This window comes from Delphinus delphis, chromosome 6, assembly GCF_949987515.2.
Source record: "Delphinus delphis chromosome 6, mDelDel1.2, whole genome shotgun sequence".
Lineage (NCBI taxonomy): Eukaryota > Metazoa > Chordata > Mammalia > Artiodactyla > Delphinidae > Delphinus > Delphinus delphis.
This window is the reverse complement of record NC_082688.1, coordinates 10,510,861-10,534,713: the sequence shown is the minus strand read 5'-3', so window position 1 is coordinate 10,534,713 and position 23,853 is coordinate 10,510,861. Positions and strand designations below refer to the sequence as shown.

Genomic DNA, 23,853 nt, shown 5'->3' with positions numbered 1-23,853 from the left:
TGGTCCTCAAAGGGGACCTCTCTCTGCCCTCTAGATTTTCTCCCTAGGACTTTAAGTCCTAAAATTTCCCCTTGGCAGGTGGGAAACGAAGAAATGTCAATAACTATGTATAGGATAGATATAGATGTCTACAGCGTCCGGGTGTGTGCTCCATGCCAGGCGCAGTGCCGAGTCTTTTTTTTTTTTTGTATTTATCTTTGGCTGCATTGGGTCTTCGTTGCTGCACGTGGGCTTTCTCTAGTTGCAGAGAGCGGGGGCTACTCTTGGTTGCTGTGCGTGAGCTTCTCATTGCAGTGGCTTCTCTTGTTGCAGAGCACGGGCTCTAGGCACACGAGCTTCAGTAGTTGTGGCACATGGGCTTCAGCAGTTGTGGCACACAGGCTTCAGTAGTTGTGGCTCGTGGGCTCTAGAGTGCAGGTTCAGTAGTTGTGGCGCATGGGCTTAGTTGCTCCGCGGCATGTGGGATCTTCCCAGACCAGGGCTCGAACCCGTGTCCCCTGCCTTGGCGGGCGGGTTCTTAACCACTGCACCACCAGAGAAGCCCAGTGCCGAGTCTTTACAGCATCGTCCCACTGAATCCTCCCACTGACCCCACAAAATAGGTACTGTTGCTGTCCACATTTCACAAATGGGGAAACTGGGGCACCAACTGCTATGTCACGTGTTCAAGGTCACACAGCTGTAGCACCACCCTCTCAAAACACCACACTGGTGGTTCTCAAACCCAGATCCCTTCAGAATCACTTCCAATGCCCAGGTGCCACCCCAGAACAACAGAACATGGCCTCTGGGGGCGAGGACTGAGATCTGGTCTGTTTTTAAAGCTGCCCAGGAGATCGTGCCATGCATTCAGGTTTGAGGGCCCCTGCCCTTCACCCTCCCAGTGCTCAGAAGGAGCACCCCAGGTGTGATGGGGTAGATCTGTCAGATGCCAGGCTGCACGTAGGGAAGCACTCTCCTCCCAGCTGCCCCAGAAGAAGAAGGAGAGAGAGCAGGCCTTAGCCTGGCATGTCAGCCATTTCTCCCCAACAGGGCGACTGCGGGTGGGGGTGGGATTCCTAGGGCACAGAGCACAAAGGCTCCCTCTGCCCCCAGGCAGTGCCCAGACGCTACCCCACCCACCAGGTCCAGTCTAAGCTCTGCCCACAGCTGGGGCCAGCCCCTCGACCCCCTACATTCCAACAGGGACCCCATGAGGCAGGAACAGACAGGGCTTTCAGGATGCATGCCTGCCAGGGGGGATGAATTATTACCCCCCTGCTATGGCAGAATTATCTGCCATGAGCTCAGGGTGGCATTTCACGTGCCAAAGGTTGGCTGGCCCTGCCCTGGCCCTGGCCGCTTGGCTCCAGGGCCCTCATTCCAACTGTGCAAGGACAGAAACTTTATTCTCTTCCACTGCAAGAGGCCTCCGCCCCTCACCATCTGTGCAGCATCCCCCTCAGGGATCCCCCTGCCCCCACCCAGGGGCCAGGGCCTCCCTTCTCCATGGCTCAACACAGAGGGGATTAGATAGGGTGATTCCAAAGTCAAGTTTCCCAGGTCCTTTTAAGCCGGGGATTTTATTGACAGGGAAAGCCATTGTTCCCAAGATGTCCCACCCCAACCTGTCCTGCTTTCTGCATGAGGCCCTGACAGATTCGAACAGCTGCTGCAGCTGGAACAAGCTTCTTGTGGAAGGAGCCAGGGCTTTGGGAGCCAGACAGCCCTTGGTTTGAATCCCAGTTCTGCCACCTACCACCTGTGGAACTTGGGCACTCTACCTGAAGTCTCTGGTCTCAGTTTCCTCCTTGGTAAAATGGGGATGACAACCTTGATCTTCCAGGAATGTTGTGAGGTTGAAATGAGCTAATGGATGTGCGAAAGCACTGAGTGGGAGCACAGAGGGCGTACAGCAGGGCAAGGCACAATGCACCATGAGGGACCTCAAAGACTGACTTGGGGTATCACCCTCGGTCTGACCCCCAGGGCCTAAGGTCGGGCCAGACCCAAAGTGAGTTGTCGGCAAACGCGAGCATATCCTCCAACTGATGCTCTTCCTTGCCTTCTCTAACAGAGAGTGGAGAGGGCAAATGTCTTTCATTCAGTGAGCCTACTTGGATTGATTGGTAGTGGTCGTCTACGGGAGCTGCCCACGCAGGCCCAGGACAAGGGAGGAGGACAGTGAGGGATCAGCAATGTTTGCCATGAGAACAAGAAGTTTGGGTGGTGAGATATATGCTACGTTTGCCGTTTCTGTTATAGAACAAGGTCTAAATAATACTTCTCATTCCAGTTTTTGCCTGGATTTGTGTAACAGCCTCTGCGTTGATCTTTTTGCTTGTTGTCCCTTCCTGCCCTCTGATCTTCAACTTTAGCTTCTAGAGTGAATTTTCTAAAATGAAAATCTGGCCATTTCACTCCATTACCTGTCACTGTCCCTTGGCTCCTCCCATTGCTCTGAGGATCCCAGGGGTGGCTTTTAAGGCCTCCATTCACCTTCTCAGACTCATCCATGGCCACTCACTTCCAAATATCCCAACCTCAAGCCCCATCGATCTGAGGGCCTTCAAGAACCAAGATGTGAGGATCCGAGGCAGCTTGGAAAGTCAAACCCAAAGCCCTGTGCCCAGACTCACAAGATCAGAGGGGTAGCCAGAGAGTTCACTTCATTTACCACCAGTGAGTTTAACAAACCAGAGGGAGCTGGTAAACTTCCAATGGACCCTGAAGTGCAGTTTAGCAAAGCTGTCACCTGCTCACCCTTAACCACACTGATGGGATTAGTCCGGAGTCGCCCCTGCAGAGGGGAATTTACACTGCTCTGTCTCCTGATTGCCCATTCCAAGACAAATCTCCTTGGCAGCCAGACACAGGGTAGAGGCTTCCAGGCACCACTGGGGTCCAAAGCTTTCTAGTCCAGGGTCCAGACATGTATGAGGGCCCTTGCCCCACAGAAGGCCAGTGGGGTTCCTCTTCATTCCCTCTCAGTTCCAACTCTTGCTATTCCCCTGAAGACAATCAGATATTTCCGTCTTTCAGTTTCACAAACTCCTACCCTATGCTACCGCTCTGGCCAGGTACGGAGATGAGCCTTGGGGATTCAGAGATGGCGCAATGCAAAAGTGTTCAGTGGACACTGTCAATGAGCCAGACAGGAAGGGCTGATGATCAGGGAGCATAACCAGTGCCACATGGCTGAGGAATGAGGAACTCATAAACAAATCTCCATTTGTTTCTAAAAGTTTGGGATGTCGACTAAAATGCTAAGGAAGAGTCTAGACTTGCCGAAGAGGCAAGCATATGAATGAGTTCCTTGAGGGAAAATAGCTTCTTTAAAGAAAAGAATCCAAACAGGTTTTTTTTTTTCTTTCTTTTTTTTCTATTTAACTTTTTACTTTGAAATAATGACAAAGTTATAGAAAAATTAGAAGAGTAGCACAAATAACTCCTAAATACTCTTCCCCTTGATTCACCAATTATTCACATTTTGTGACATTTGCTTTATCATTCTATGTACAGCTTTTTTCTGAACACTTGAGGGTAAGTTGCAAATATGATGCCCCTTTTCCCCTAAATACCTCAGTGTATATTGCCTAAGAACATGAACATTCAGATAACCACAGTACAATTAGCAAAATCAGGAAATTTAGAGATGACATAAAATCATATCTAATCTACAGGTCTTATACAAATTTGGTGAAGCTTAGAGCATTTTTTTTCCAGTTCAGGTTCCAATCCAGAATAACACATCACATTTAAGTCTCCCTTAACTCTAGAACGGTTCCCCAGCCTTCCCTTGTCTTCCATGACATTGCCATTTTTGAAGAGTACAGGTCATTTATTTTGTAAAATATTCCTCGATTTTCATTTTTCAGAGATTTCCTCATGATTAGATTCAGGCTATGCATTTGGGGCAGAGATACCACAGAAATGATACTATGTCTTTCTCCATACATCGTATTAAGAAGCACTTGATGTCAATTTGCCTTATTACTGGTGATGGTTACTTTGATCACTTGGTTAAGGTGGTGTCCACCAGTTTTATCTACTGTACAATCCCTATTTTCTCTTTATAAATAATAAGTAATTTGCACGGGAGTACTTTTTTTTTTTTTTTTTTGCGGTACGCAGGCCTCTCACTGTTGCGGCCTCTCATGTAGCGGAGCACAGGCTCCGGACGCGCAGGCTCAGCGGCCATGGCTCACGGGCCCAGCCGCTCCGCGGCATGGGGGATCTTCCCGGACCGGGGCACGTACCCGTGTCCCCCGCATCGGCAGGCGGACTCTCAACCACTGCGCCACCAAGGAAGCCCGCACGGGAGTACTTTGATGCTATATAAATATTTTATTTCTCATCAAGTTTTCACCCTCTGATTTTAGTATCTTGATCTTTATCTACATTAATTATTTCTCTGATGATTGCAAAATTGTGACCTAAAATTTCCTATTATTATGAGTCAATGTTCTACTGAAAGAAGAGCTTACAGTATACATACATACAGTGGATGATGGGCACATGAATTCTTATCTTATTCAATGGGTTATAATTCATTACTATTATTGGGACTTCCCTGGGGGCCCAGTGGTTAAGAAACCGCCTGTTAATGCCGAGGACATGGGTTTGATCCCTGGTCCGGGAAGATCCCACATGCCGTGGAGCAACTAAGCCCATGTGCCACAACTACTGAGCCCGTGTGCCACAACTACTGAAGCCCGCACGCCTAGAGCCCATGCTCCACAAGAGAAAGCCCACGTGCAGCAAGAAAGACCCAACGCAGCCAAAAATAAATAAATTTAAAAATTCATTACTATTATTATTTACTTGATAACCAAATTGTTCCAGATTTGGCCAGTGAGAGCTCATTCAAGGTGGCTGCTATGTCCTTTTGATGTGTCTCTCTTATTCGTTGAGCACTTCCTTATTTTCTGACACAAAAGGATGCTCTAGGCTCATCCTATATTTTCTCTGGCCTTGCCCAGGAACCAGCCATTTCTTCTAGCAGCTCTGGTTTCCCCAGGGGAGGATGGTATTGTGGTATTTAGAAGCAAGGAGCTGGGCACAGCTGGGCTCACTGTTCGCAGGGTATCATTGCTTCTAGGTCCTCTCAGTGGATAGAACTAGGAAACACATACACGTATAAATATGAATCCAAGAGTTCATACTGATGCCTCCAGTTCCCATCCAATACCACAGCGTTCTTCCTGGCCTTCCCCATTTCCTATTTGTATGTTCCTTCTACAACAGTGAGAAACCTGCCTCTCAACATCCTCAATATAGTTCACCTTTTACTCAGGCTGCCAATGCACAGAGACTAGTTTCATAATTAGTTGCTACGAAAAACAAGCCCATTAGGTAGAGTTCAGTATTTGTTTGCAATTCTTTTTATCTTTAGATTGAGCGTATATATCAAAGTTCTGTGTTCAAAAGTTACCTGGGGTGCTTGCAGTACAGATACTAAAACTGGAACAATACAGAGAAGATTAGCATGGCTCCTGCACAAGGATGACCAAAAAATAGCTACTTAAATTAGTCCTTTTTTTCACTTCAGTGTGGTTTGTTATTCATTTGAAACATAATTCAATAATTTATAAATACAGAGCTACTTCATTAGAGATTTTTACTTCTTTCCATAGCTTGTTTTAGTTCTCTTATAAATAACACGTAACTAAATTTTCTTTTCCGCACTTTTTTCAGCTTGTCTTCTTGTTTTTGGTTTAATAAAGGAAATTAACCCAGTTACATGTATAGTGAAAGCTAATATGTCTGGTCTTTCCCCTGACATCTTGTTTGTGTTATTTCTTTAATATGGATGGGAGAGAATTAGGAGAACCTTGTATCTGCCAGAGCCCAGCACCTGGTCTGGAGCGTAGCAATGCTCAGCAGATATTTGTGGAATGTTGGCTGGAAGCTCAACAAGTGACTTCCCCTTGTACCTGGATAGATAGACACGGGGTCTTGACCTTACTGTGATTATAACGATGACTATGGCAGTAGTTACCATTAAGTTGAATAATTATGAAAAGTCTTAGCAAAGGGCCTGGATGGGGTGATCACTGAATAAACTGCACCTGCTATTGATTGAGCACTGACTAAGAACCAGGCATGGTGCTCCATTATCTTATTTAATCCTCCCAATAATCCCATTTTACAGATGGGGAAACCTGGGGTTTAGGGAGTCATTTGTTCTTATACCTAGGAAGCAGTCAAGTTGGGATCTGAATCCAGACCTGACTTCAAAATCCACACTTTATCCACCATATGTCCCAGCCTCTACAAATGCAAAGACAAACACATAGAGTCAGCTAATTCCAGGAACTCTGAAGCTCTTGATCACAAGGTCAAACATTCCTTAGCTGGACCCAACTGCCAGCCAGTCCCCTGGAAACCCACAGCCAGAATAGAGGCCAATCCCAGGAAGTCAGGCCCATAAGGGTATAAGGAAATGCTCCTTTATTGGACTTAAAACATTTGGCCAGAGTATGGGAAACGAACATTCTCGTGCTCTGCTAGTGGAAGCATAACGACAGCCAACATTAATGACAACTTATTCTGGACCAGGCCCTTTACACCGGGATTTTTCAACCTCAGCACTGTTGACATTTGGGACTGGATCATTCTTTGTTGGGGTGGGGAGCACTGCCCTGTGCATGTAGGATGTTCAGCAGCATCCCTGACCTCTCCCCACCAGATATTAGTAGCACCCCACCCCAGTCGTGACAACCAAAGATCTCTCCAGACATTGCCAAACATCCCCTTGGGGGGCAGGCAAAGTCACCCCAGTTGAGAACCACTGCTTTATATGTATTACACTAATTTAATTCTCACAACAAACTGATGAGATTGGTACTTTCATTATACAGATAAGGAAACTGAGGCACAGACAAGTTAAAGTCCTACTAGTAATGAGCACAGAGTAGGGATTAAAATCCAAGTAGCTGGAGTCCAGAGGCCACAGTGCTTCACTGCAGTGGCCAGCCTATCTGATCTGACCTTTCCAGAGAACAGTTTGGCAGAATATTAAAAAAAAGTAAACATGCATACCCTTTAGCCCACAGTCCCATGTCTAGGACTTTAAAGAAATGTACACACAAAGCTGTCATCTCATTGTTTACACTCAGCGGAAAGCTGGACGTGTGGTAAAGACCCATCTGGAGGGGACTAGCCTTCCTCCTGGGCCTGAGCACTGAGCTTGAGCCAGACATAATTTTTTAACCATGTAATTTATTCTGCAGACAATAAAGAGGGTTATGCAGATTTGTACTGACAAAGAAAGATGTCCTTGACACTGGATTGAAATAAAAAAATTAAAAACCCACATGTATAGTATGGTTTTACTTCTGTAAAGTTTTATGTACATATAGCAAGGGGGGAAGTGCCATTTGTAACAAGAGGTGATTACAGTAGCTCTTGCACTCGTTTAGAATATTATCTGATGGGATGCTTGGCATGAGAGGAAGGCCAGTCACAAAAGGCCACATGTTGTATGATTCCATTTATATGAAATGTCAGAACAGGCAAATCCATAGAGACAGAAAGATCAGTGTTTGCCAGGGCCTAAGGAGAGGGGGACAGGGGAGTGACAGCTAATGGGTATGGGATTTCTTTCTAGGGTGACAAAAAATGTTCTAGAATAAGATAGTGATGACGGTCCCACAACCTTGTGAATACACTAAAAGCCAGCGAATTGTATGCTTTAAAAGGATGAATGTTACAGGATGTGAATAATGCTTCAGTAAAACAGATTTTGACAGGGAGAAATTGACAAATCCAAAGCAATGATTAGGAAGCCAGTGACACAATAGAGAATCTATTCCCCCAGGGACCCAGAGGACTATTGGAGGGGGCATTTCCCTCAGTGCGTGGGAAGAGGAGCTGCAATTAGTTGAATGTTGAAGAGTGCCTGGACAACTTGGGGACGGCTGGGGCTGACACGTGGCTTCCGAATACACAGATGTGTACCTGTTTCTCCTGCTTCTCTTTACATTACTCTGAGTTCAAGTTCCAGTAGCCTCTTGAGTTAGAGGCTACTCCCTTTAACAGGCTTTAGTGGCACCAAAGGATAAAGCTCTAGCCGCCCCCACCACCATCAACTCCACCAGCCCCCATTCCCACCCTAGGAAGCCCACAGTCCAGGTAAAAACAATGTGCTCATCTCGTTACGTAATCACTGTGGGATAAACCCTTCCTGCTTCACTTCCAACCAGATGGACACCCCTGAAAACCCAACTCAAAATCACTTCAACAACATGGGGACTTGTTTTCCTTGTATAACAAGAAGTCCTGGGCATGGCAGTCCAGGATTGTTCATTCAAAGGCGCAGTGACATCAGTAAGGACCCAGATTCTTGCCGTTTTTGCTTGGCTGCCCTCTCATCTTGTCTCATCCTCAAGGGTGCAAGATGGCTGCTGCAGTTCTGGATCACACCTTCACCATCAACGTCCAGAGGCAGAAAAGGGATTGACTTGGTCCTTCTCGGAAGTTCTTCTGAAGTTCCTTCCCTCCTCATCGTCAGAGCTGGACCACACGGCCTGGCCGTACCCAACTACTGGCAAGGGGCTGAGGACCACCGAGATCAGCTTAGACTCATCAGGATTTACCTGAGTAAAATAGTAACTTAGTGACCGGAGGGGTAGACGCCAGAACAAAACCCAGTCTCTGCAGCGATGGAGGAAGGGGAACAGGCAGCCAGCCACGGTGGCCACATCGGGATTCCTTCCCCACAGGCCTTGCCCTCTGCCCGGCACGCCTTTCTCAATCTCTCCAGATTTACGCCTCCTCTTCCTTCACATCAGCTGGGCACCTCCTCCAGAAAGCGCCCCCGTCCTCACTGGCTAGGTCAAAGAACCAGCACCCTCTTTGTAGCTCTGGCCGTAGTTGCAATTAATTAATTACGTGTGTCATTATATTTGATTAAAAGCTGTCCCATGGAGGCAGCTCCACCCTTTATCCCCAGGACCCAGTCAGAGTCTGGCACAGAGTAGGTACTCGGTAAACAGTTACTGGCTAGACAGATATATCAGTATGTTACAAGAAGCAGATGTGAGGTCTGGAAGATGATATCAAGAGTTTTCTCTGAGTGGTGAGATATTTTATTAAAACATAACCCACACAGCAGAGTGCTGACATCTTAGGCGTAGCTTGATGACTATACAAATGAATACACTGGTGTAAGTAGTTGGAAGGTGTGATAATGGAGTAATTTTATTTTCCCCTCTGTCCTTTTCTGGGTCGTTTAAATCTTTTTCAATCTTACAAGGGGCTGGGTCATTTGTACAAAAACAAAACTTTTATTTATTTATTTTTTTAACAAAGAAAACGTCATTTTCAACTATTTGGATGTGGAAGGAACCCATGGAGTGCTAAGAATTTCTTCTTCTCTTGTTTTATTTTCCCTCCCTCCTTCCCCTGACCTCGAAGCAGGGGCATCCTCTTTGATAACCTCTTCCTATCCTCCAGGGGATAGGTATGAATTTGTTACAAAGGCCCAAAGGCTGTGCTGGGCTCAGGAATAAAAGTGAGGCAAAAAGGTAAATTTCCATGAGAAAATTATACAGGTGTTTGTGTTTTACTTTTCTTTTTCTCCAAAAGCAGGAATTTGGGAGATTCGAAACATCTGGCTCTTATAATAAAGAATTGGAATCTATTCTCAAAGAAATGCCCAGATTAATAACTTGTATGTGATGAAGCGTTCATTCACTCATTTGTTCATTCACTCATCTGTTCACTGGTGTCTGCTTCTGTGCCTGGTCCATCCCGAGTGTGAGGAGTATAGAGATGGATCAGATCTGGTGCCTGTCCCCAGGGAGATTCCCTAGGCAGGGTAGCCTTTGTAAATTGCTAGTTCCTGGTTTTGGTGCGATGGGTATTGGGCATGGGGGCGGTAAGACTGAACTGAGACTGGGGAAGCTGGTGGGGGCCAGGGCGAGTTTTCAACAGGAGAATGACATGATCAGATCAGGGTGCCTGCAGCGGGAAGGTGGGCTGGAGGGTGAGTAGAGAGAGTCAACACAGTAGTCAGAGCACAGTGGTGTGGCTGGGCCTCGCAGGGGCTGTGAGCACAGGGAAGGTGGAGGATTCAAGACAGTCTGTTGGGGCTGAATTGTGTCCCCTCAAAATTCAGATGTTGAAGTTTTAATTCCCAGTGCCTCAGAAGGTGACTGTATTTGGGGATAGGGCCTTTAAAGGTCATTAGGTAAAATGAGGTCATTAGAATGGGCCCTAACCCAATATCCACTGATATCCCCATAAGAAGAGATTAGGACAAGACAAGAACACAGGGGGGACCATGTAACAACACAGGGAGAAGGCAGCTACCTACAAGCCAAGGAGAGAAGCCTCAGAAGGAATCAACCCTGCGACACCTTGATCTCAGACTTCCAGCCTCCAGACAGTGAGAAAGTAGATTTCTGTTGTTCACGCTCCCCAGCCTGAGCTGTCGAGCTGTCATGGCCACCTGAGAGAACAATTGCAGAGTCCAGCCATAGAGTGGAGAGACTTGGGGGATGCCTAGATGTGAGAGCCAAGGGACAGAGAGGACAACCCCTGGATTCTGGCTGACACAAGAGGTGCAAAGAGCTACCATCACTGAGATGAGGTAGGTGCTGGGGAGAAGGAGATGTGGCCCCCATGCCAGCCTCCACCCCGTCCCGTCTCCTGCCTCTTGGGCTCCGAGGACCCTGGCCCCAGGACCTGCAATGGCTCCACCAGTGCTTCAGGCTTGCCAGCTCCATGCCATGGTGACAGATGCTGTCATACCCTGCCCCTGTGCAGCCTGGGTGGGGTACTGCCAGCTGGGCATTGCCTCAGTGTGAAGAAGTGGAAGGAAGGGAGGCCCAGCTAAGGCCCAGGCCCAGATAGGGCCAAGGGCACCCATCCTTCCAGGAAAACAGTCTGGTCACCGGGATACGGCTCATCACCTTGCAGATGGCCCAGCCCAAGATGCAGTTTACTTGGGCGCACTGGGTTATTGGGCAACTCTTTCACTCCTGGTGATAATAAGAGCACCTGCTACCCAGGTATTGCATGTCTCCCCAGGCTCAGAGAGGTGAAGTGACTTGTCTAGGGACACACAGCTGGTGGGATAGGTCTGTCTCACGCTGGAGCCCATGCTCTTAACTGTTCTGATGGCACATTTCATTAAGTTTTCTCTCAAAGGAGGCTTGGGCGATCAACATTGGACTTCGTTAGTAACTTCTAGAGAGCATGGAGATTACATAAAGAGAAGTCATCTCTGAATATATGTTTCTGAACTTTATGTTTAAGAATATTTTTTAAGAAGGTTGCAAGGCTCATCTGCTAAAAATATTTAAGTGTAAGAACTTGGAAGCCCTTGGAGGCAGGAAATAGTAATTACTGCAAAGCTCTCAGTCGGCATGAATGCCTGCCAATTCCCAGGTCATCTGGGGAGTCCAGGCCCTGCCCCAGACTGGCCCTTGGGGAGTCCACCACCACATTAGAGGCCCCGGCCAAAGCCACTTCCTTGGACTCGGCTGAGCTCTGAGCCTGCCTGGGAGTTAGCCTGCTTCCGAGCTGCGGTTTTTGCCCTGATGTCCTAGGAGCCGTCCCGTGGTCTGAGGCCTGGCTTTGGATGATTCCTTGCCTCCCAGGGGAGGCTAAGGGAGAACTGGGGCCTGCATGCAGTAGGTCCTGCGTTCAAATCCCACCTCTACCTCCTAAAAGTCCACAAGACTTGAGTGTGGGCTGTGGAACCAGACCCTGGATAGAACCCAGTCTCAACCACTTCTCAGCCATGTGGCCATGGGCAACTCATTGCCCTGTGCACTTTAATTTCCTTACCTCTCACATGAGGATTAGAATGGTTCTGACCTCACAGGTTGTGGAGAGCATTAAATGACACAGTATGTATAAAGCCCTTGGAACAGTGTCTGACACAGACTAAGTGCCCAGTAAATGTGGGATATTACTGTTACTGTGTCTTTGAGCAGTGCCCTTTCACCTCCCTGAGCCTCAGTTTCCCCACCTGTAAAATGGGAATAATACTAGACCCTACCTCAGAGCACTGATGAGCAGATTAGATGAGACGATGCAAGGAAAACAGTTAGCACAGTACCTGGCAATTAGTGAATGTTCAACGAATTGTTAGCAATTATATTTATTATCCCAAAGCCCTTCTGGGAGGCTCACACTCTGGAAAAGTTGCCTGAGAAGGTTTAAGGATTAAATTAGTGAGAAAAGAAGCAAAGCCATACCATTTAACAGTTTCTAGAGCAAGGGTGGCCAGCAGCCCCGGGGCACTGTAAATGCCTTGGTGAGTGGCACGGGATGGGCACAGGACACAGAACCACGGAGGGGCTGGAAAGCATCTTGTTTGGACGCTGAGGCTGGAAGCTGGCAGCAGGGAATTCTGGGAGTGGAATGGGCTGGGAGGATGTCGGTTGTAAGCTTGAGGGACTGGACTAGGGGGGCAGACTGCCAAGGCCAAGGGTGGGGTGGGGTGTGGCAGCCTGGAATCTGAGCCTGTGGGTGGGAGGGGGGCATGGTTCCAATCTGGCCACAAGCTCAGGCAGGTCCCTGCCCCTCTGAGCTGCACTGCCTCATCTGTTAAGTGGGGCCAATGATGTAATGAATGACTCAAGGCACACTTGTGTGCTCCACTGCACGCGCATGGTAGGGACTCAATTACAGGGTTGTTAATACAACCTGGAAGCCTGGTCAGGTGTGGGGAGAAGCTAGTGACTGATCCACCTGACTGCATCTGAGACAGCCCACAGGCAGGTGGCAGAGGGTGCAGGACCCTCAAGCCTGGCGCTACAGTATCTTGGGCTTCCCTCCGCTGCTCCCTCGGCAGGCTGAGACCTGGATGGTTTCCCTCGGGTCCTAGATGGGGAAGCAGATTTCCCAGCCTAGTTGTGGGACTGGTCCTGATGCCAGTGGGCACTGGAGAGGGGCCCTGTGGGTGAGGCTGTCCTCCACGTGCCTTCTGTACACGCCCCACGCCCTGCAAACTACTTCCTGAGACTCGCCCAGGGCCCTTTCTCCCCCCAGCTCGTCAGGATCATCACACCTTCCTCCCTAGGGCCTAAGCTGTGGGTCTCTCTGTGCTGGGAGTTCTGCCTGTAGCCTCACTGCCCTCCCAGCTCTGAGACCATGACCTCCAGTCACAGGAGCCCTGTAGGGGCTTGGCACACAGTCAGACTCTGTCCTCTGGGGGGGATGCATTCTGTAGACTTTTATTAATAACAACAATAGTTTTGCACTTTCTGTGTGCCACGCACTGAACTAAGCTCTCGCTTGCATTGAGAATGAACAATGGGGGCTTCTCTGGTGGCGCAGTGGTTAAGAATCCGTCTGCCAGTGCAGGAGACACAGTTTCAAGCCCTGGTCTGGGAAAATCCCACATGCCGTGGAGCAAATAAACCCGGTGCGCCATAACTACTGAACCTGCGCTCTAGAGCGCACGTGCCACAACTGCTGAAGCCTGCGCACCTAGAGCCCGTGCTCTGCAACAAGAGAAGCCACTGCAATGAGAAGCCCGCGCACCGCAACGAAGAGTAGCCCCCCCGCTCGCCGCAACTAGAGAAAGCCCACGTGCAGCAACAACGACCCAACGCAGCCAAAAATTAATTAATTAATTAATTAATTTAAAAAGAAAATGAACAATGACCCTGTGAGGTGGGCTCCATGATCCCATTCCTAGGCTCAGGGACATCCCATATCTCACCCAGCATCACGCAGTGGAGGGTCCAACCAGGGCAGACTAGTACTAGCTGTTCCTTATGCAGGAACCACACTGTCTTTGTGGAAAGAGCACTGCTTTAGGTGTTTATAGGCCTGAGCTCTGCCTCTCTCAGGTGACCTTGGACAGCTTTCCAACAGCTGAGATGAGCCCTGCCCTGCCTCCCCTAGATGGGATCATGGATAACAAATATTATCCCATTACCCCCATATCAGTCGTGGTTCTTCAGAGAAACAGAACCAATAGGATAATCTATATCTATGTCTATGCCTATGCCTATGCCTATATCTATATCTGTATCTTTTTTTAATATAAATTAATTTAATTACTTAATTATTTATTTTTGGCTGTGTTGGGTCTTCGTTGCTGTGTCTTCGTTGCTGTGCACAAGCTTTCTTTAGTTGTGGTGAGTGGGGGCTACTCTTCATTGTGGTGCACGGGCTTCTCATTGTCGTGGCTTCTCGTTGTGGAGCACAGGCTCTAGGCACGCAGGCTTCAGTAGTTGTGGCACATGGGCTCAGTAGTTGTGGCTTGTGGGCTCTAGAGCTCAGGCTCAGTAGTTGTAGCGCACGGGCTTAGTTGCTCCGCGGCATGTGGGATCTTCCCAGGCCAAGGCTCGAACCCATGTCCCTTGCGTTGGCAGGCAGATTCTTAACCACTGCGCCACCAGGGAAGCCCTATATCCGTATCTTTTTAAGGAATTTGTTCATGCAATTGAAATTCGTAGGGCAGGCTGGCAGGCTGGCAGGCTGGTAACTCAGGTAGAATTTGATGTTGCAGTTTTGAGGCAGAATTTCTTCTCTGGAAACGTATTTTGCTCTTAAGACCTTCAACTGATTGAAGGAGGAACACCCACGTCATTGAGGGTAATCTTCAGCGACTTAAAGTCAACTAATTGTAGAAGTCAGTGTTAACCACATCTACAACACACCTTCAAAGCCATAACTAGATTAGAGTTTGGTGTTACAGCCTAGCCAAGTTGACACATAAGACAGACCATCACATCCCCAATTCATACCCAGGGAAACTGAGGTCCAGAGAGGTGAACAAGCAGCCCAGATCCCATAAATACAACTTGGAAAGTGGGAAACAGGATCCTTGTCCACATATATGTCTATGCTAACATCTTTAGGGAGTAGGATTTTAGGTGATTTTTACTTTTTTCTTTATATCTTTCTTACTGTCTAGTATTTTTTTAATTGTACATGGATAACTTTTATAATCACAAAAAAAGTAAATAATTTTCACTTTGAAAAAAAATGAGATTTTCTGAGACTATATCATCCTAGGTAGATAAAGCATTAAAAAAAAAAGTTATTAAAAACAGTGACAAGTCTACAACTGATTATCCAAAGACTCAGAAAAACAGCATAGATAGATGAAAGAAATGTAACCAGAGCTTAGCTAAGGGTGATTCTAGGTGGAAGATAAATTGATACTCATTGAATATACTTGGACATTTTCTGTGAACCTTATTGTTCAAAATAAATACTTGGTTGAGAGGGGGATTTCAAAATAACTGGAGAGCGGGAGTAAGTGTCGACATAAATGGGCCATACAGTCCTTACCAACTTAGGTGATGGATATGTGGGGAAAGACTTCAGATTTCAAAAAGTTAAGAGCACGGGCTGTAATTTTTAGGGCAACCACTAAAAGTGCAAACTTTCCAAATGATTAGAAGGAAAAATAGATAATCGGCATAAGATAAGAAAGGAGAGAAAAAGGAAATGTATAACAAAACAAGAAAAATAGAAGGCACAAAAGAAGAAGGTGGATTTAAATACCCAAGTAACTCGGGAATTACATTAAGTGTGAATGGACTAGATGATCCAACTAAGAGTCACCTCTAAAAACAAAGGATATAGCAAGGTCAAAAATAAAGATACACCATGAAAATAACAACCAAAAGAAAACCGGCATAGCTATATCAACAGCAGACAAAACACACTTGAAGGCCAAAATCACTACTAGAAATAATGACATTTTATAATGACAAGAGGTTTGATTTGTCCATAAAATTAGCAATTTAAAAACGATATGCACCTAGTAAAGTAACTTCAAAATATATAACACAAGTAGTAGAAGAAATACAAGGAGAGACAAGACAAACTTCACAGTCGTAACGGGAGATTGTAACATATTTTCCTCAGTAATTTATAGAAAAGACAGGGAAAAAAAAATCAGTGAGAATCTAGAAGATTAAACAAGAGTAAGAAACCTGATCTAATGGAACCATCTGGAACGCAGCAGCCACATTTCCAGAAGGCACTGCCTTTGCAAGGACAATGCAACATCTGCAAAAAAATGACCACATACTGGGCCACAAAGTCAGGGACTGAGATCATTCTAAGCATGCACTCAATCTAGAAATCAATTACATAAAGGATAACTAGAAAATCCCCACACATCTGGAAATTACGAAACACGCTTCAAACATAAAATCATTAAGAAAACCTTAAAAATGGGCAAAGGTGGAGAGACCCACTTGGGGCCTGGGGGAGGGGAACCTGCCTAGGAACCTCATCAGTTTTGTTTGTGGGGACAATGGGATGTGTGGCCGTCTGACCCCATTATTCCTGAGTGGTTTTGCAAAGCCAGCACTTATTGAGCACCTAGTGTGTGCCAGGTCTGTGTGCTCTCTCCTGATTTCTCACCAGGAACTTCTGTGGCAGGTCCCCATTCCATAGAGGACCAAACTGAAGCTTGAAGAGGTCAAGTGACTCACCCAAAGTCACTCAGCTATAAAGCTGCCCAGGGTTGTCAGATCCCATGATTGTAACTACCTATGAGGCTGGTAGGATATACTCCTGTTTTTCAGGTGAGTAAACTGAGGCTTATGGCATAAAGCCAGTAAGTGATAGGATTTGAACTGGGGATTTGAGCCCCGGTCTAACTGGGTGTTAAGCCTTTACAGAGTGGGAAACTGAGGGAGGGCCGCTGGGACTTGCATGGGAATGCACAGCTGGGGGTGACTGCAGGCTGGGATTCAGGCCTGAGCTTCTGGAAAGGCTGGAAAGGGAAACAAGTCTGAGAGGAAATGACTGCAAATGCCTCCCACCCGGACCCAGACAGGAAGGGAAGGACAATGCCCCAGACAGACTGAAGGAGAGGGCTTCTCACCCCCTAGCCCCGGGGCTGACAGGATTCCATTATCGTGAGGTCTCAGGGGCAGGGGCAGCTGAGCAAACAGCAGTCCTCTGGCAAGACACAAAATGGCCATTGAGGAGGGTTGGAGCCTTGGGGGAGCAGGCTGGGGGGGGCGGGGTGCGCGGCTGCTGTGACCAGCCCCTAGGTGGAGGAGGGAAGTGCTGCCTGCAGGCCATGCCAGCCACCAACCCTCTCAACGTATTGATGAGGAAGCCAAGACACTGACCTGGGATCACACTGAAGGTCAGCCCCCAGCACTCTGGCCGTGGGGTGAAGGACTCAGTGGCCCCCTGTGGGCGCCAGTGCGCTGTTCCTGGCATGAGCAGGTGAGCCCAGGAAGCCACAAGTTGCCTATAGTTAATCCTGGAGCTCCAGGTTCCAGTGGCCAAGAGCAGACCTAGCCCAGAGAGGCCCAGCAAGGAGCCCAAGGTCACACAGCAAATGGAGGCTGCTAGTCTCTCCCTGCCCTGCCAGAGCTGCTCCTGCTTTCTGGCCAGAGCTCCATTTCCCACTCCACCCCTGTCTCCCAACCCCCAAGTACCAGCTGTCTTCTTGGAGGGCAGCACAAGGCTGGTCAGATTTCCACAGGGCATGTGGTTGCCAGGTGTGGCTGAGACAGTTGGCAGGGCAGGTGGGTAGAAGGGGCTGTAGCTGCAGGAGGCTGCAGCTGGGATCAGCTGCTCCACACCTGCTCTGGGCTGCCTGGGGGGCAGGCACTCCGGGGTACGCCAGACCCTGGGTCTGCATCCTGACTCTGCCCCTGAAGCTGGCTGGTAATCCTGGCTTTGAGGCTCTTCCTCTCCCAGGCCCTCGAGTTCCCCATGTGCACACGCACTCACCCTGTGTGATGAAGTAACATGGTGTGGGTGTGCGAAGCGTGGTGCCTGCTAGCATTGTGATGATTGGGTTATTATTATTATAATTACCTCCTGGTGGCCTGAGGAGAAAAGGTCAGGAGGCCTGTGGGCCATGTGACTCCCAGAGTTCAGTTCTTCCTCTCGGGTAGCCAGCACTCACTTCCTAAAGCCCAGTGTGGTCCACCCACTTGTCCCTGCGGAATGCCTCTCACTGCTCCCCAAGCGCAGTCCACAAATACTGTGAAATTAGAGTCATTCTGGCTGGAGTGGGGCCAGGGGCCCTGGGTCCATCCCTGGATCTCCTCTTCACAACCTTTCACCCCTGAAGGAGTTCTGAGGCTCCTTCTTGCACCCTCTGGGTTCCATAACATCTACTTTGAGAACCACTGGCCTGGCAATGTGTTCCAAGCCCCTTAGTCTGGCACTCAAGGTGCATTCCCTGCACCTCTCCTCAGCTTCTCATTCCTGTTTCCTGTGGATGTCCCCCCAGTTGCCCAGTGCCCCCCACACCCCATTCCTGCCTCCCAGATCCTCTCCCTGTTTTGCAGCTGGCAGATACCCCCTTAACTCCAGAGGCCTAGAAGCCTACAGTCTCGGCCCAGAAGATGTCCCTCGCTGCCCGAAGGGGGCCAATCCCTCCTCCCTGAGCTTCTTGGGCGTGGCAAAGCTCAGGAGCAGGCTCAGAGGGGTTGAGGGGTAGGGTTCAGCAAGAGCCAGAGGGAGGGATCTAGGTGAGAGGAAGGCAATGGGGGTGGAGGACAGAAACAAAGAAGGAAGGAAGGAAAGGGGAGAGGAAGAGGGGGGGAGCATGCCCCATCCCCCTTCCTGCCCTGAGGCGAAGCCCACTGTTCCCAGCTCCAGTGCGGAGGATTCTAAGATCCTCATTTTAGGGCCCAAGGTGGGCCACCAGCCCAGGGGACCAGGGGACAGAGGATAGGAGCCACCACCCATCCTGAGGCTCTTGCCCTTCAGTCCTCTGGGTAAAGCATCAGGCCAGATCTCACTGGGTGGACTCAAAGAGGTAGGACAGGGTTTAGTCTAACTCAGTGAGCAGAACCGTGGCTATGGCTGTCCTGCTGATGCTGTCGGGTCGCCCAGCCTGGGTGCTGTGTGTTCCACCTCTCAGGGCTCCACTCCCAGATGACCTGCCTTCCTGAGCTACTTCCCAGGGTAGGGTCATGTCCCCCCAAAACCCCAGGAGGTGGAAATAGGTCCACTAGATGCTGACCTTGGTCTACTACCTTCACAGATGCCCCAGAGCCTGAGCCAGCCTCACCCTTTTCTCCAACTCTTCTCCCCCAGAGCCAGGATAGACACAGGGAGACTAAGGAGCTGGGCACCAACTTCATCTGGATCCTATGCAGGGCCCAGGGGAGGCTGAACCCTGCTGGGTTAGGGATGGGCATCCAGGAGGACTTGGGCAAGTGTCTCAAAGCCTCACCATTAAGTTGGTGCTGAGCAAACAAATCCTGCATGCCTTTTTCCTGGGCATCCATGCAAGCACCTAGTGCTTCAACATCTACTGAGCCCTTAGTTTAGGCCTGCCCCATGCTAGTCTCAGGAGCCCCCAGAGCTGGCCCTGGCACCGTGCAGAGGGCAGTGGGGCCAGTGGAAACAGCTCACATGGCCTCTGACTTCAGACAGCTTGGGCTTGAGTTCCAGCTCTGTCTCCTTCTCATGCTAAGGCTAAGGCCTGGGGCAAAAAAACCACAACCCTATTTCCCCATCTGTGAAATGGAGGTGAGGCTTCCCAGCAGATAGGGTCATTGTAAAAAATCACATGAAATGAGGGCTGTGAAAGGAAAACCAAAGCTGTACTGATGGAGAGTATATATGATATATATAATGTAGCCATTGATTCATTCATTCACCTATTCATTCATTCGAAAAGCATCTCCAAGACCTCCTTTGGGCCCATCCTGAGCACAGCTATGAATCATTGGCTTGCAGTCAGTGTGGCTTGGCAGAAGGGACTTGGGTTCAGGACCCTGGCCTGGCGTCCATTCTGGTTCTACTGTCCACCAATCACGTGGTCTTGGGCAAGTTACTTCCCCACTCCAACCCTCGTCTCCTCATCTGCAAAAAATGGGACTGTACCCCATTCTGAAGATTGATTGAGATCAGTCGTCCCAAGTAGGCCATCAAGTGCTGGGAGTTTCATCCCTTCCTCTACCTCTCCCCTGAATTTTTTTGGGTTGGGACTAATTTCTTCTGGATCCAGTGAGAGGGCAGTAAGTGGGGTTTGACCCCAGGCTGCAATCTGGGGAGACAGAGGGGGTGACTGAGGCTTGAAGGGGCACAATCACACAAGAAGTTATTGGTAACCACTCAAAAATAAGTAGCCATTTCCTGAGCACCTATTACATGCAAGGTCCCAGGCCAGGCGCTCTGTTTACTTTGCCTCATTTAACTGGCAACACTTCCCTTCACAGAGCCCCTTGGACCAAGCATCACTGTCTCCACTTTACAGAGGGAAAACAGGGCTCAAAGGAGAAGTCACTAGAAGGACACCCACGCCCAAACTGTTCACAGCCATTCCCTTTAAGGAATGAGGCTGGAGGCAGTAGGTAGTGAGCGGACACTTGCGTTATTTTTTAGCCATATATATATGTATGTATATATGGCAGCCGGCATGTAATTTAAAACATTAAAAAAAATTAAAAACATTGGTTTGTGTGCTAGGAATAAAGTTGTATAGAAATGTGACGGGGGGACCTTCCTGGTGGTCCAGTAGTAAAGAATCTGCCTTGTGATGCAGGGGATGCGGGTTCGATCCCTGGTCGGGGAACTAAGATCCCACATGCCACCGGGCAACTAAGTCCGCGAGCCACAACTATTGAGCTCGCTCACCTCAAGGAGAGAGCCCGTGTGCCGCAAACTACAGAGCCCATGTGCCCTGGAGCCTGCACACTGCAACTAGAGAAGAGTAAACCTGCACGTCACAACTAGAGAGAAGCCCACGTGCCGCAACGAAGATCGCACCTGCCGCAATGAAAGATCTCACTAAGACCAGACACAGCCAAAAAAGAAAAAAAGAAAAAAAAGAAAATGAAAAAAGAAAATAAATAAATATTAAAAAAAAAAAATGTGACAGGGCCCAGAAGAGGCACAGAGGAGTGAGACCCAGGTTCAATGCCCTGTGTCAGCTGCAGGACCTGGGCCTGTCCCTTCCATCTCGGCAACAACCCCGGGATCATGGTGGGGTCATGAGCCACCCCAAATTGGCGTAATTGAAGGCACAGGCCTCACCCGAAGAATAACAGTGGCTGCAACACTGGGGGCTTGGGACAATGAGTGACTCTCCTGTCCTCAGGCTAGTCTTTAACACTGTTGTGTCCAGGATGTTTTAAGAATTAGAAAAAATTAAAGAAATGAAATAGCATAAAAGTCCTCTCTGGCTGGGCTGTGGCCCAGACTCCACAAGCTGCATGGGCCTGTCACAGAGGCCCTGCCCAGCCGTCCACCTGGCCCACCATGTTCCGTCCTCATCTGGGCCTGGCATCAGGAGGGTGGTGTGTCCGAGAACTCCACGGTGCTCGTCCCAGGGCCTCAGAGGTTTCTCCTTCTCTGTTAAGAGTCACTGGAACATGGGAGAGGCCCAGGGGGCCTGTGGGCAAGAGTTGCTGAACACAAGAGCTTGGAGCACAGGCATGGGGCCACAGCCCACGCTGGCGACAGGGGGTGGTGGTCAGGCCCCCTGAGCATCTCAGGTTCCTTCTGGCACCTGGGTCACTTTGCTACCCAAACAGGAAAAAAGTCTTAGAAAAAAACACACTAAAAATATAACAAGGTAAATAAGACCAAGTCTCTACATCTAGCAAATTGTACCCCAAGAGAGCCCGAGTGGAAGGTGTGACTGACACTACAGAGGCCAGAAGCCAGGAGCGAAGAAAGCAGCAGCATCCCACATTTTTAGAAAGGGCGAGTCCCCCTGTCACGGACCAGCCCGTTATTAACTGCCAAGAAATTCTGGACAGATCATTCGGTAATGATTTGAGAGCGCTCAGAAAAGGAAGTGGTGACCAGAAATGCCAACAAGGGTCACTGGGAATTAAATCAAATTGCTCTTGCCTCCCTGCTTTAATAACAGGGCAACTGCACCCAATCCAGATAATTAATACCTGGGTTTCTGCAAGGCCTGGCAGTTCGTCTATGTATCTTTGGGGCTACAGTGGGAAAATGTGGACTCACAATGTAATAATGCTTTAGTAACAGCTGACCAACCCAGAGCACTTACTACATGCAGGATACTATTCCAAGCACTTTGCATGTATTAACTCAATCCTCAAAGCAAACCTTACAAGATGAGTATTAATTATCCTCATTGTAAACATGAGGAAAAGGAAGCACCGAACAGTTAGGTAACTTGCCCTAGGTCACTGCTGGTAGGTGATGCAGTCACATTTGAATACAGGTCTGGTCCCTGAGCCCACAGGTGCACAGCTGATTTTAAACTGACCTAGAGACCCCCACTGATTAACAGGGGAGGGTGGAGGTGGGGGTAGAAGTCCAGATCTCATTGGGACGGGCAATCAGGATGCTCTGCCCTGGCTGAGGAGTGGGCACATGACTCCCGCTGGGCCAATCATATGATCTCCAAAGATCCGGAAGTGCCCAGGCTTCACCCTGGATTCTCTGCCCTGCCTCCTGTCCTTCCCTGGCTGGCAGTGTTACAGTCCTTCCCATCTTTGATTTCTCCCCCTTCACCCAGCCCCTTCCCCTATGGTCCCTTTTGGCCATCGATGGTTTCTGTCATTTACAACCAGAGACCCCTGCTTGAGGCAGGAGCTCATAGCTCTCCTCTCAACTCAAATCCACCTCTAAGGCAAGGGGTCCTCCCCTAACCTGACCATTAGTGATGGGTGTGGATGGGGGCAAAAAAAGTGAGAATCTCCGGTGACAGGCCACAGGACTCTGCCCTTATCCTCGTCCCGTTGATCATCATGTTCGCAATTTGGATTTAGAATACAGAAGGCCTACTCATAAAATTCGCAGCTGCCACAGCGCCAGAATTAATGCTTTGTGCAATGGCAGCCAGACTTACAATGCTTTCAAGACTAGACTGCTGGATGGGATCCAAAGAGATGACATTTAACCAGCGTAATGTAAGGTCTTTCGTGTTTCCGAAGAATCCATTGTGCAAGTACCAGATCAGGGAGGGAGAGTTGACTGTACAGTAGTTCATGGGAAAAAGCTCCCACCGCAAATTCAGTGAGTCACCAGAATAATGTAGCTGTTGCAAACACAAATGACTCTGGTAATGCAGGCTGCCGTTACTGGAGTTGGAGAAAACTGGAGATGACAGTCCCTCTCAACTTGGCACTTGTCAGTCCCTCCAAAGAGCATGTTTCCAGTTCTGGTCTTCATACTTTAGGAGGGGCAATGACAAATACAGTGCATTAAAATAAGGGTGGCCAAGGTTGTGCAGAAAGGACTGAGACTCAAGGGTGTTGATCACCCTTAGATGATCCCTGCGTGCAGAGGAGTCCCAGAAAAGATGCCCCTGGCAAAACATTAGGGGACCAGCTGTGGAAATTACAGAGATGTTCTGATCAAAGCCCTTGGGGTGGCAAATAACCTAAACCACTGGAGCTTACTCAGCAAAATAAGGAATTGACTCTAAGAAAACAGGTGTGTTTCAGGACGGCAGCCTCGGGGACTGGAGCTGGGAGCTGGAAAGCTGACAGGAAGCAGGGCATCTGACTCTCCACCTCTCTCTCCTCTCTGCTTTCTTGCGACAAAAGTCTTCTCTGCTTCCTGGGGCACTGTTGGAAACCGCATCCTAGCCCTGGCACCACGTAATCCACCAAACTGCTCAGGCCTGGGGGTGATGGGGACAAAGAATGGGGGAGAAGGTGAGGAAGCCAGAAGAGGGCAGGAGAGGTGGGCAGGGGCCAAACAGGCAGGCCAGTTATTAAAGAATAATCCAACAAACACCTGGGTGCCCACTGCCCAGCTTCAAGCGCAAATATCACCAGGAGCAAGTACTCTTCAAGGCCCCCTGAATCCCCTTCCTTCCTCTCCCCACAGTTAACCCCTCTGGAGGTTTAGGAGTTACTCATTCTTGCTTTTCTTTATAGTTTCAGTACATATGGATGTATACCCGAGAAACGGAAGGTTGCCTTTGGCACGTCTTGATTTTTCTATGAGGGGGATCATACTTATAGTGTC

At 48.8% G+C, this 23,853-nt stretch overlaps 1 non-coding gene across 1 annotated transcript; it reads left to right on the top strand.

The window, feature by feature from the left end:
• The first annotated feature begins 5,418 nt into the window (after nucleotides 1-5,418).
• LOC132427816 (U6 spliceosomal RNA) lies at nucleotides 5,419-5,522 on the top strand. Its single transcript, XR_009520019.1, has one exon. It is a non-coding gene; the product is annotated as a U6 spliceosomal RNA (small nuclear RNA).
• The last annotated feature ends 18,331 nt before the right edge of the window (nucleotides 5,523-23,853 follow it).